Genomic DNA, 14,859 nt, shown 5'->3' on the forward strand with positions numbered 1-14,859 from the left:
AGGTTATATACTGTGGACATTAATGTACAGGTGGTTATGAACAGATAACAATGTAGACTATACAATAGTGCAAGTGACTTGAGTGTGCATACGTTACAGACATTAGCTATTAAAGTTACAGTGCAGTAGATGAGTTGATGTGGTTATTAAAGGTACGGTGCAGTACACGAGTTAATGCAGTTATTGAAGATATAGTGCAATACATGAGTAGATGCAGTTATGCATTTACAGTGCAGTAGATGAGTTAATGCAGTTATTGAAGTTATAGTGCAATAGATACCGTAATGCAATAGATGAGTTACAGGGCAGTAGAGAAGTTGGTGCAGTTATTGAAGTTACAGTGCAGTAGATGAGGTAATGCAGTTATGAAATTTACAGTGCAGTAGATGAGGTAATGCAGTTATGAGAGTAGTCCATTAGTGCAATTGAGCATTCAGTGTAATATTCCTGGTGTGCAAGTGAGCAGTATAGAGTGCAAATGATGCTATGTGTGTGTAAACAGTTCGATAGAGCAGATAACATGAAATACTGTTGTGTACAGTTCAGTCATGCATGGCAGCCCTGTAGTGCAATATAAACAATGTAATAGCAGCATTACAGTTAAAGTTATGAGGGGTAGTGGAATCAGTGGGGAGCAGAGTTCAATAATGAAACAGCTCTGGGAAAAAAGCTGTTTCCTAGTCTGCTGATTCTTGTCCGGAGGCACCTGAAGCGCCTACCGGAAGGCAGGAGAGTAAACAGTCTATGAGCGGGGTGAGAGGAGTCCTTGAGAATGCTGCGAGCTCGACGCAGACAGCGTTTCTTTTGGATGTCCTCAATGGAAGAGAGTGTAGTCCCTGTGATGTGCTGGGCTGTTTTCAGCACCCGCTGCAGTGCCTTGCGCTCAGCAACAGAACAGTTCCCGTACCAGACTGTGACACAGTTGGTCAGGATGCTCTCTATCGTGCAGCGATAGAAGTTCACCAGGATAGTTGAAGACAGTTGGTTCTTCTTCAGTGTCCTCAGAAAGAAGAGACGCTGGTGAGCCTTCTTGACCAGGCATGAGGTGTTGGTGGTCCAGGACAGGTCCTCCGAAATATGGGTCCCCAGGAACTTAAAACTGGAAACACGTTCAACATCCGTCCCGTTAATGTGGATGGGGTCGTGTGTGCCTCCTTTCGCCTTCCTGAAGTCCACAATGATCTCCTTTGTCTTGGAGGTGTTAAGGAGCAGGTTGTTGTTTGAGCACCATGTGGCCAGGTGCCGTTCCTCCTCCCTGTAAGCAGTCTCATCGTTGTTGCTGATGAGACCAATCACTGTTGTATCGTCTGCGAACTTGATGAAGGAGTTAGGTCCATTCACAGGTCTGCAGTCGAGTGTGAAAAGGGAGTAGAGAAAGGGGCTCAGTACGCAGCCCTGTGGTACACCAGTGTTGAGGGTGATGGTGGTGGAGCAGATGTGCCCTAACCTAACAAACTGAGGCCTGTTCGTCAGGAAGTCCATAATCCAGTTGCAGGTTGAATTGTTAATGCCTAGGTTTCCAAGTTTGATGATTAGCTTGGAAGGGATGACGGTATTGAATGCAGAGCTGAAGTCTACAAACAGCATGCGTGCTTAAGTGTCCTTATTATCCAGATGTGTGAGCACCGAGTGCAGCGTCATGGCCACCGCATCATCTGTGCTCCTGTTTCTACGGTAGGCAAATTGGTATGGGTCCAGTGTGGATGGTAAAGAGTCTTTTAGTTGTGACAGGACCAGCCGCTCAAAGCACTTCATAACAATGGGTGTGAGTGCTACAGGGCGGTAGTCATTCAGGCATGTCGGGCTGGAATGTTTTGGAATGGGCACAATGTAGGTGGATTTGAAACATGCTGGAACCACTGCTTGGGCGAGGGACAGGTTGAAGATATCCGTGAAGACCCCAGCAAGGTGCTCCGCACATGCCGTGAGTACGCGACCAGGGATGCCATCAGGACCAGCAGCCTTGTGTGCGTTTATCCGGCTTAGTGCAGTGTAAACATCTGTGGAGTTTAGTGTGATTATTGGGTGGTCAATAGAAGGTGTGAGCCTGGTGGCGGGTTCCTTATTGTCTCTCTCAAAGCGTGCATAAAAGTCATTAAGCTCGTTCAGAAAGGCAGCATCTGTGGCTATGGGGATGGAGTGGTTGGGTTTGTAATCACTAATGGCCTGGATGCCCTGCCACATGCGTCAAGGGTCAGAATTGGTAAAATGCTCCTCTAACTTCAACTTGTAGCAGTGCTTGGCCTTTTTGATGCCCCTCTTCAGATTTGCCCTGGAATTACTATAGGCCTGTGCATAACCTGATCTGAAGGCAGCATTGCGTGCTTTCAACAGGAGGCGCACTTCCTTGTTCATCCATGGCTTCTGATTCGGGTATATGGTGATCGGCTTCTGAGTTGTGACACTATCAAGGTGGTATTGATGTAGTCCAATACAGAGGAGGTGTAGCTGTCTATGTCCGTGTGAGAGTCACTGGTGGCCTGAGAAGCAAACATACTCCAGTCTGTGTGTAGAAACCTTTCCTGGAGTGTTAAGTCTGCCCCCGCAGGCCACACCTTGGTGGTCTTCACTGATGGCTTCACACGATTAATGAGAGGTGAATACTTGGGGGTGAGGAACAAAGAAAGGTGATCAGATTGACCCAGGTGGGGGAGGGGGGTCGGGGTGTAAGCTTCAGCCATGTTTGTATAGACATGATCCAAAGTTTTGTTTCCTCTTGTGTGGCAGGAAACATGATGGTGAAATTTAGGGAGCACTGTCTTTAAGTTAGAGTGATTAAGATCTCTCGCAACAATAAATGCAGCCTCCGGGTGAGCAGTCTTTTGTTTACTGATGGCTGCATGAAGTTCTTTCATAGCAAGCTTGGCATCAGCATCCGGTGGAATATAAGCTGCCGTTATAATGGTGGAAGTGAATTCCCGTGGCAGATAAAACGGTCTACATTTAACCATGAGAAACTCAAGGTTAGCCGAGCAGTGTCTCCCGACAATAACAGAGTTCGTGCACCAAGCTTTATGGACATAAATGCACAATCCACCTAATCTTGTTTTACCGGATTCCTCTGCCGTTCTATCCGCGCGGTGTGTGTTGTAGCCCGCTAACTCAATAGCGTTGTCCGGTATGCCGCTGTGTAGCCATGTTTCTGTAAAGATTATGACATTGCAGTTCAAAAGTCTTTTGTTGTTGATGATGCGGAGTCGTATCTCATCCATTTTGTTCACTAATGATCGTACATTAGCAAGGAAAATGCTAGGTAAAGAGAGCAGGTGTGGTGTTAGCTTTAGCCTAGCTCTAAGCCCTCCGCGCTTCCCCCGCCTTTGTTTATGATCTCGACGCCGCCGGTGTGCACTTCCGCCCGGCCGTGTGGGGTGCGTAGCATCGGGTGTTTTGGCGATCTCAGGAACGAGTTGAATGTTGCTGATATAACTTTCGGGAATGCGCAAACCGATATCCAAAAGCTCATGCCGGGTGTACGATGTGAATGCACAACTGTTCTGAACGAACAGGCCCGAGATGAGCAAGAAAAACACTATATAATTGCTAAAACTGGAGATACGCTGAGCCTTGCGATGTTCACACACCGCCATCCTACGCCATCCTTGATGCCAATCCAGTTAAGTGGTGGGAGAGAGACTATTTTGGCACCTATTTGGCCATACTCTCTCCCTCTCCTGTCTGCGTCTTTGTTCCCATCATCTCGTTCCTCGTCAGCCTCTTTCTTAGTGCTTAATCCCCAGCACCTGTTCCTCGTTAATGATCCTGTGTTTGTCACCTTTTAAAACATTCTCGTGTTCATTGTCCTGTTCTCGTTCATTGTAGCTGTATACTGTAAGCTGTATGGTGTCCCTCGTTTGTATTTATCAATATTCATGCCCTCGTCTTTCCTTGTTCCTGTTTCCATTTTCTAGTAAGTGTTAGTTTAGTGTTTGTACCAGTGTTTGTTTTCTAGTTTAGTTAGTTCGTGTTCTTGTTTATTGTTAAAGATATCCTGTCTTGTTTTCCCCCTCCTGGGTTTTGTTTTGTCCTTTGGTAGTGTCTCTTGTAATAAATATCTGTTTAACTCTACCATCAACGTCTCTGCCTGCAATTGGGTCTCTGTCTGCCTTGCCATGTCTTCTAAGAATAACCATGACAGTTGCTTGTGTGCATGCATCAAACTAATTGTTACTGTGCATATATGCATCCATGCATAAATTTGAAGGAGGTAGAAACGTGACAGTTAGGTGTAACAGAATTCTGCCGAAAAATAACTTCCAACGGCCATTTTAATGTAAGCTTGTCATGTGTATCAAGTAGTGTGTGTGTGGCCTTGAAATTTTTGCATAATTACCTATTTATGAATAAATGCTGTATGAGACAAACACTGTTGCTTGTTTCTGCGTATACTGTATATGCATCCCTGCATAAATTTGAAGGGGGTAGAAACGATTATTACTTAGAACCTGGCATGTGTAACAAGTAGTGTTTGTTGCCTTGACATTATTTAACGTTTATCTAATTATGAATTAATGCTTCTTGAGATAAACACTGTTGCTTGTGTGTTAAAAACTTGCAACTAATTTGTTCTGGGTTTATGTGCTTCCATGCATAAATTTGAAGAGGGTAGAAACGTGACAGTTAGGTGTAACAGATCCTGTCCCAAAATTACTTCCAACCGCCTTTTAAGGTTAGCTTGTCATGTGTAACAAGTAGTGTGTGTGTGTGGCCTTGATATTTTAGCATAAGGATCTATTTGTGAATAAATGCTTCATGAGACAAACACTATTGCTTGTGTGCATGCATCAAACTAATTGTTACTGATTATATATGCATCTCTGTGATAAACAATGAATAAGCAATGAGGTGTCATGCAAATCGCAAGTCCAGTATGGCGTACCACAGGGCTCAGTCTTTGGGCCTCTGCTCTTCGCATTATACATGCTCACTCTAGTAGATATAATAAAGCGACATGGAGTTAGCTTTCACTGTAATGCTAATTATATTCAACTTTATATTTCCTTGAAGCCTCATGAAACAAAGCAGTTCGTTCGAATAATGGAATGCATAGTTAATATAAAAAACTAGATGAGTAACAACTTTTAATTACTGAACTCTAAGTGTTACTTATTGGACCGAAAACCACGGTATGTAACAGCCAAGAATACTGCTTAGCTTTTGACGGATGCTCTACAAGACCCTCATCGTCAGCTAAGAATCTTTCCGTTCTATTCCAGGGTAATTTGTCATGTCGCCAACACCTGTAAAATTAAGAAATTAATTCATGCATTCATCACATCAAGACTAGAGTACTGTATTGTACTGTTGGGTGGTTGCCCTGCAAGCTTATTACAAAAACTCCAACTGGTCCAAAACGCGGCAGCTCGAGTTCTAACACGTAGAAAAAAAATATGAGCATATTAGCCCAGTTCTGTCAACCTTGCACTGGTTACCTATAAACCTGTGCATACTGTTTTGCACTATTTGCCTGGTCGGGGGCTACTTTAGAATTCAAATTTTTAAGTTTTACTTATTGCATTAAATTAATATTGCATATAGGAATTTATAGTCTGTTTAATAGTTGACCTGTGTTTCTTTCTCCTTTATCTTCAATGTGTGCTTTCACTGTTCATGTCTGTGTGTGAGTGTCTGTGTGTGTGTCTGCGCACGTGCTTGTCTGTGTGTCCGTCCATCTGTGTGCGTCTATGTGTGTTAGTACATGTGCATATTGTGTGTGTGGAATGTTTGTATGTTGGTATGTATGTCTTTTGTGTTTTCACCTTTTTCTTGTTTCTACAGGTATATAACTTTAATTGTTTTGCTTATTGTCAATATGTCTTATGTTTAGCTGCTTTGTAACAATTAAAATTGTAAAAAGCGCTATATAAATAAAGTTTAGTTGATTAGCAACAGCTGTCACAGAACGGGAAGCAGACGAGCTGGTGACTGGACTTTGTTTGATCTGGCCTACCACTAATCCATTTTTTATTATGTATTTTTATTCCTGTTACTGCGTTTTCTGTTCTACTTTACCTCTGGTTTTATTACTGTTTATGAGCTTTTAGATTTTTATTCTAATGTACTCTTGTACAATTGGTCAGTCTTGTGGCTGTTTTAAATGTGCTCTACAAATAAATTAACTTGAACGTCCTTGTCCTTTCCTGTCCCTCCACTAGCCTCCAGGTCTCATCTGTTCCAGTGCCTATTTCTCCAGTTTCCCCTTGGACTCCATTCCCCATCATTTACATTTACATTTATTCATTTAGCAGACGCTTTTATCCAAAGCGACTTACAGGTGGGGTAAGCAATGGAAGCAATTGGGACAGCATAAGTACAACAAAAGCATAAGTGCAATCAAAAAAAAAGACTGGTCTCATATAAACTAACACAGTTTACAGAGCTTAGTTAGAGTTTTATTAGAAATAGAAGTCAGAACCTATCAGTCAGGTCTTGACAGAAGAGATGTGTTTTCAGACGTTTCTTAAAGACGGCTACAGAATCTGCAGATCTTGTAGCAGCGGGCAGATCATTCCACATAGGTGTAACCGATCCGGAGAAGGAACGTGAGAGAGATTTGTTACCTTTTTGGGATGGCACCACAAGACGTTGTTCGTTTGCAGAGCGTAGGGATCTGGCGGGTACATATGTCTGCATTAGCGAGTGAAGATAAGGGGGTGCCGAACCAGTGGTGGTCTGGAAGGCCAGGAGCAGAGTCTTGAATTTGATGCAAGCGACTATAGGGAGCCAATGTAGCTTAATGAATAGAGGAGTGACGTGTGCTCTCTTTGGTTCATTAAAGATAACTCTTTCCGCGGCATTCTGGATCATCTTTAGAGGTTTGGTTGTGCAAGCTGGAAGTCCACCCAGTAGTGCTTTGCAGTAAGAGCCTGTACTAAGACTTGCTTAGCATGCTCTGATAGGAAGCGTCTAATTTTCCTAATATTGTAGAGGACGAATCTACAGGAACGGGCGGTGCTTGCAATTTGATCTATGAAGTTAAGCTGATCATCGATTAACACTTCCAGGTTTCTTGCCTTTCTGGAAGATGCCACAAGTTCTACCAGAAAGACTCAGGAATCATAGAATGATAATTGATATTTATGTAACAATATATTAAAATTGTATTGTTGAAGATGTTTTGGGCGTAGGCCCCGTCCGATGAAGGAATTATGGCAAAATGATTCTGGTGTTCCTGCCTGAAGATAAGGGAGGGGCGGGGCCTACCCCAGACTGAGGACTGGGCCAGACCTGGTGGTGGTGGTGGGGAGGATGGAGGATCAACTCATGCGTTAGTTTCTGTGAAGATAGGGTAAGTACAGTCCTTTTATACTACGTGATGAGGAATGATAGGCTAACCAGTAATTGATTGTGACGTGAGGAGTCTTCCTGATAGAACTTGTGCGAAAGTTTACATTTCTACAAGAAAGAATCTGGAAACATGGAACGAATTTTTCTGATGAAGGAATCATGGAAAAATGATTCTGGTGTTCCTGCCTGAAGATAAGGCAGGGGCGGAGCCTACCCCAAAAGAGAAGGTAAATGAAATGAACCACCCTCCTAAAAGGAGAAAGTAAGCATCGGTCAGACATGTTTAAACATAACGTGAGGTTACATCGTACGTGACTTCTACTGAAGATAGCATAAAAAATATTATAAAGGGTATAGATGAATATCATAGTTGAATATCGCTGTTTTAAAGAGTAAGTATCTTTTAGGTCCTACTTTGGTTTATGGAGTGTCCAACAACAAGTTTATGTACATAGAATGTGTAAAAACACTATTATGTCACTATTATATTCACTACAGTGGTGCCAAAACCCGGGAAAAGAAGTAGGTGAGCCACCACCATGCAATCCTCGGCATCCACGCCATTTGCGGACATCATTTCGTCTCTGGCTGCTCTGCATCAGGATCAACACCATGCCTTCCTGCTGCTGAGAACCGACCAGAAGGGAAGCTTCCAGGTCATCCTACTCGCTAAGCAAGTGGACTGCGAGAGGTTCGAGCTGAAGGCAGCGCACCAAGCACCCGCCACCCCTCATGTTGCTGAACAAGACATGTTGCTCCACAGGACGATCCCGAAGCCTTCCTCAACCTCTTTGAAAGAACGGCGGAGACTGCCGGCTGGACACAGGATCAGTGGTCATGTGCCTTGTTCCTCTTCTGGCGGGGGAGTCACAGGTAGCTGCACAGGAACTGCCCACTCAGATCCTCCTGGTCTATGAAGATCTGAGGAATGCCATCCTGCAGAGCATTGCCAACGCTACCGGTCGCTGGGGTTGGGCTGTGTTGGCATAACAGCCCCGCGCCCAGGTCTTGACTCCCAAGACCGCCAAGAGCCCCACCCAGCGGACGAGGAGGGAACGGATCCAGATTCTGGGGAGAGGATTGACAGCCTGCCATGAGGGCAGGGCTTATGAGGCCGATGCACCCAGGCTCCTCTGCTTCACCCACGCACTTGCTCCCATTCCTGCTACCCGGCCGACGGGGAGTTCCGTGCCGGTCTGTTGGTGTTGCAGGGACCTGGACCATTTTGTTCAGAGATGTTCTATGGTGGACATAGGAACAATGATCCGGGTGCCGGACGCCCCACAGGCTGCCCCCAGGCCAGTTGGCTGGTATCACATACCTGTGAGTATTGGGGGGTATTTGGCTTTATTATATCTTATCCATATTTGGCTATTATGAACAACCTGTTGTATCGAGTGACTCAAGACGCTCAAACCAAGGAAGACGCTCAAACCAAGGAAGATTCAACACAATTATTAGTTCCAAAGAGCCATCGGGAAATGCTTTTCCAGGCGGATCATTGTAATCCAATGGCAGGACATTTAGGTCAGACGAGCACACAAAATCGTCTAATGGCCCAATTCTTTTGCAGAAGGTGCCTGCTTGTTGCGAATGTCAGCTGGTAAATTAACTGGTCGCCCCTAAAGCACCATTGCGCCCACTTCCTTTAATGCAAGTCCCCTTCAAAATAATTGGTGTGGACCTCATCGGGCCATTCGAACGGTCAGCAAGTGGAAATCGTTTTGCATTGGTCTTGGTGGACTATGCCTCATGCTATCCCGAGGCGGTGCCACTCCGCAACATCTCGGCGAAGAGTGTGGCACTATTCGATGCACTATTCGATAATCTCCCGCATGGGGATCCCTCAGGAAATCCTCACAGACCAAGGCACTGCATTCATGTCATGCACGATTCGCGAGCTGTAGGAGTTATTAGGCATTAAAACGATTGCAAAATTCATAAGTTCGTGCACGAAGAATGCAAAAATTGGGACAAATGGTTGGAACCCCTCTTATTCGCTGTGCGGGTGGTCCCACAAGCTTCCATAGGGTTTTCCCCCTTCAAGGTTCTTTACGGACGTCAACCCCGAGAGGAAGAAACTTGCGAGGACGGTCCTTCTCAAAGCAAAAATGAAATTCAGCATCTACTTGACCTGAGAACAAAACTCCATACACTGGGGCGGCTATATATTGGAGAATTTGTTACAGGCACAGGACAAGCAAAGCCGGTTGTATAACAGGGGAACCAATTTACAAAAGTTTACACCGGGAGACAAAGTACTTCTATTGCTCCCATCTTCAAGTTCTAAATTACTTGCAAAGTGGCAAGGGCCGTTCGAGGTCACACGGCAGGTGGGTGATCGCGATTATGAGGTTGTACGAACAGATAGGAGAGACGCACGTCAAATTTACTACCTCAAACTACTAAAAAAATGGAACGAGGTGGAATCAGTGATGCTGGTGACGGTAGTTAGTGGAGAGGAGGATCTCGTGGCCCTGTTACAAGCAGAGTTTGCAGACGTGTTTTCCCATCTACCTGGCCGAACAAATCTCATACAGCACAACATTGAGACCAAGCCGGGCATGGTAGTGCGCAATCGGCCGCATCATCAACCTGAACACAAAAAAGTGTTTCAGATGGAATTAGACGCAATTTTGAAGATGGGGGACCGTATCTACCACCCCCATGCGACATATGGTAAAATGAGTACAGTAAAATGACGCTTTTCCTCACACACACACACATTTAAAAGTGCCATTAAATTATCATCTGTTGTTGTTTTAATGTGTGATCGGTTAAATCCAGTTAAATTTGCCTTTCTGGAGGAGTATACTAGAACCCTGAGCCCCCTTGCCAAAGCCTTCAACATTCTTCAGGCTGAAATTGATGTTCAAATGGGATGGCTTCTGCGTACTCTGACCCTTTTTTAACTCGAAACTGGAACGAGTTTGCACTACGTCCAGGTACTGAAAACCTCTGGTGGATCCAAGAAGGCTTTGGAAACAAGCTGGTGGTGCCACAGTTTATTGCAGCTGCGATCCATGTCCCGAAATTTAAAACATCCTGGACATTGTATGAAAATATTGTCAAACTAGGTAAGATTATTTTAGTTTTTTTTAAATAGTCATCAGTTAGCGATTCAAAGAAACTGAGTTTATATATATATATATACAAAATATTTTAAAAGAGACCCAATTTAAATTGTATCTTGACATTCTCAGTTTGTTTAGGTTTGTTTTAAATTAACATTGGAAATAATGTTATTTTGATATCGTAATCTACACTGATGATTTGATTCTCAGCATCTGTGGAGGCATCCACAGAGGCATCGCTGCCGGCGGCTAGTTTGTATCCTCTGACACTTGCTTCACCTCACATTTGTTCTTGTTCTTATTATTAGTGTATTTTACTATCGTTACCTATCACTGTCATTGCCGAATTATTTATAACTTTATATTCTAAACCTATATTAATTGAAACGTAACGCCGCTAGCATATTTGCGTGTTAGCTTGCCTTCTGTTTACATTGTGGAATATCATCTCCCCATATTTGTCTTGTGTGCTAACTGTTTCTCTTTTTAAGCGTATATACTAAGACTCATCAAGCAACCTTGGTAAGTTAGGATTGCACTTCATACCCGGTGAATCATGGCTTCTATTCCTATTGTTGTTACTTGCACCTCATGTCATATGTTTAGCTTAGCCTTCTCTGTCAGCGGCGAGAGTTTTACATGTGATAAATGCAGGGAAGTGGTTAGGCTGACGGAGAAGATTTTAGAATTAGAGTCTCGCATCCAATCTTTATTTGAGGATAGTAAGAGTGTTAGGACTGTAGAAAACACTTCGGATGCGAGCAATGTTAGCGCACACAGCTCGGTTCCGGTTGAAAATCCCCTGCAGCTGGGAAACTTTGTGACGGTGAGACGGCATAGTCGCAGGACAAAACATCACTCAACCGTTCCGATTAAAGTCTCGAACAGGTTTGCCCCGCTGACGCACCGACTGAGAAACCTGCTGAAAGTGCCCTAGTGATCGGTGATTCTATTGTCCGGAACGTTAACATAGAGACACCAGCCACCATAGTCAAATGTTTACCGGGAGCCAGAGCGCCTGACATCAAGTCAAATTTAAATGTGCTGGCTAAAACTAATCATAAATACAGTAAGATTGTTATTCACGTAGGCACAAATTATGTTAGACTCCGTCAATCGGAGATCACTAAAGATAATATTAAAGAGGTGTGTGAGCTCGCGAGCACGATGTCAGACACTGCAACATTCTCTGGCCCCCTTACTGCTTACCGTGGTGATGAGATTTATAGCAGATTATCATCACTAAATGGCTGGTTGTCTGAGTGGTGCCTGCAGAATAATATAGATTTTATAAATAACTGGAAGAGTTTTGAGGGCAGACCTGACCTGTTGAAACGAGATGGTCTCCATCCCTCCTGGGATGGGGTTTCCCTTAATAATGCTAAAGTCTGACTACCTAGGGCCCAGGTCAGGAAGGAGACAGAATGGCTTAACCAACTGTCTGCTTGCCGTCTCGCGTTACAGAATACACAAAATATACAACATGTAAAAATCCCTTTTTACAAACAACATAAAATAGAGACTGTGTCTGTCCCCCGGATTAGCAAACATAAGATATTGCGTAAACCTCTTGAAAGTAATTTAATAAACGTTAAACAAATCAAACATGAACAAAATACAGATAATCAACTGTTACGACTCGGATTGCTTAATATTAGATCTCTCTCAAATAAAGCACTTTTTGTTAACGATTTGATAACCGATCATAAAATACACATGCTTTGTTTGACAGAAACATGGCTAAAGCCAGATGATTATATTACTCTAAATGAATCCGTTCCCCAAGATTATTACTATAAACACGAGCCTCGTCCAAAAGGTAGATGGGGAGGTGTCGCTGCACTTTGCAATAATTCTTTTATCACCTCTCAGAAGTCTAATTTTAAATACAATTCTTTTGAAGTCATGGTACTTCACGTATCGACACCTAATACTAAGGACAAAACATTTTTTAAATTTATTCTAGCTATTGTATATAGGCCTCCAGGGCACCACACAGATTTTATTAAAGATTTTGGTGGGTTCTTATCAGAACTAGTACTGGCCGCAGATAGAGTCCTTGTCGTCGGTGACTTTAATATCCATATAGACAATGATACAGATGCCTTGGGACTGGCTTTCAAAGACACTCTTAACTCCATGGGCGTTAGTCAACATGTGTCAGGACCCACTCACCTTCGTAATCATACTTTAGATTTAATACTTTCTTATGGTATAAATGTGGACGATGTTAAAATCGTTCAGCAGAGTGAAGACATTTGAGCATATAACCCCGGTTCTGTCAACCTTGCACTGGTTACCTATAAAGCATCGCATTAACTTTAAGATCTTGCTTATTACCTATAAAGCCCTACATGGCCCTACATTTTTATTAAGCCTTGTTGTGCAAGCACTGTTGAGCTTGAGCAGAGGCAGCAGCTTTTGCCAGAGGGGAACTGGAATCCCCTCGTCGGGCCTGGGTTCCCCTGAGGTTTTTTTTCTCGATGGGAGTTTTGGGTTCCTCACCACCGTTTGCATATTGTTTTGCATATGTCATTTTGTCTCGTGACAGTACTAGCATGCTCTACATTAGTAGAATTAATTTCATGCTGCTTAATTATATTACCTGCCACAGCTATTGTTCACTATCATTTGAGGCTTGTTATTTTAGAACAAAACACTTGTATGTTAAAGTTTAACTTTGTTACACAAAGTTATAAATCAATCTTAAACCACAACTACCTGTTCTCAAATCATATTATTATGTTTGGTTCTAATAGAAATAGTTTGGTCAAGTTTTTTATGATAATTTTTTGTAAACATAAGTTTCTGACTAATTTATATCATTCTATTAACAGATTGCAAAGATCTAACCAGATCTGCCAATATCTGCGGGTTACATTAGAGAATTTCCGTATAAACTGAGTTGATTAAGCAAAAACAATAATAGGACCTCATATAAAACAGTACATTTGAAGGTAAATACTTTTTTTTCCAACTCCGGTGAAAATTTAAAGACAAAATGAACATCTTCTGGTGGTTGTAGATTATTGCTCAAAATGCGTCGAAATGATTCCTCTGAGGGTTGCCAATGCACTGCAAATAGCTCGCATTCTAGATGACGAGATCTTTACTCGCTGGGGGACCGCAGTCTATCATGTTTCTGACAGAGGAGCTTAATTTACCTCACTTCTTGAATTTAGTATACAAACAATGGGGAGTAACACAAAAGCTTACCACCGCCAGTCATCAACAGACACACTAATCTAAAAGAGCGCATTAATCATACACTTAAAACCATTATGGCTTCCTATGTGAATGAACATCTTCGTTTTTATGGAATTACTGGCTTGCAGAATTAAGGTTTTCCATTAATACAGCTTGGCAAGAATGCACACAATTCACACCTGCAGAAAAGCTTTAGACTGAAAGTTAAAAGGACCTCTGGAGCGAGCCTTAATAAACCCACCTGACCCAAGCAATCCTTTTTATGCTGTGATGGACCGATACAAGACCCTAAAGAAGACAGTGAAAAATAATGTAGAGCAAGCTCTAGAAAAGCAAAAGCAATATTAAAACCAATGAAGAAAGCATGTCCAGCATCAAGCTGGTGATAGGGTATGGATATGTTTCATCCATTATCAGAGGGCATTTTAAGGTTTCATGTCTAAGTTAGCTGCTAGGAGGAAAGGGCCAGCTGAAGTTCGGCAATGTCTGGGTCCTGTGAATTGCTCGTTTTTACATGATCTTGATTATTCAGATACATTTCATGTAAAGCATATGAGCATATAACCCCGGTTCTGTCAACCTTGCACTGGTTACCTATAAAGCATCACATTAACTTTAAGATCTTGCTTATTACCTATAAAGCCCTACATGGTCTAGCGCCGCAGTATTTGAATGAACTTCTATTGTATCACAGACCTCCAGGTACATTACGCTCTCAGGCGTCCTGTCAGTTGGTAATACCTAGAATTTCAAAATCAAGTGCAGGTGGTAGATCCTTTTCTTATCTAGAGCCTAAACTTTGGAATATTCTTCACTGCACGGTCCGGGAAGCAGACACACTCTGTCAGTTTAAATCTAGACTAAAGACTCATCTTTTTAATCTTGCATACACTACACCTCCATAATATTAATCCTCAGAGGATTTAGGCTGCATTATTTAGATCAACCGGAACCAGGAACACATCCAACAACAAATGATGTACTTGTTGCATCAAAGAGTGCAGAACAGTACTCTACTCTCAGCCAGTCTTGTCTCTTTGTTCCAAGGTTACCGCAGGATGCAGTTCATGCCCAGACCTGATGGCAGAGCTGAGAATGGGAAGCGGTGACCTGACAAGAACTAAGAGGATAGATCTGGATAAAGGTGGCAGAAACTTAGTTTTTCCTACAACATTTCAAATGCTATTAGATGGTTAATGATAATCTTAAATCCTTAATTTTTATATTTTTATTAAGCCTTGTTGTGCAAGCACTGTTGAGCTTGTGCAGAGGCAGCAGCTTTTGCCAGAGGGGA

The sequence above is a fragment of the Triplophysa dalaica genome, chromosome 19 (assembly GCF_015846415.1).
Source record: "Triplophysa dalaica isolate WHDGS20190420 chromosome 19, ASM1584641v1, whole genome shotgun sequence".
Taxonomy (NCBI): Eukaryota; Metazoa; Chordata; class Actinopteri; order Cypriniformes; family Nemacheilidae; genus Triplophysa; species Triplophysa dalaica.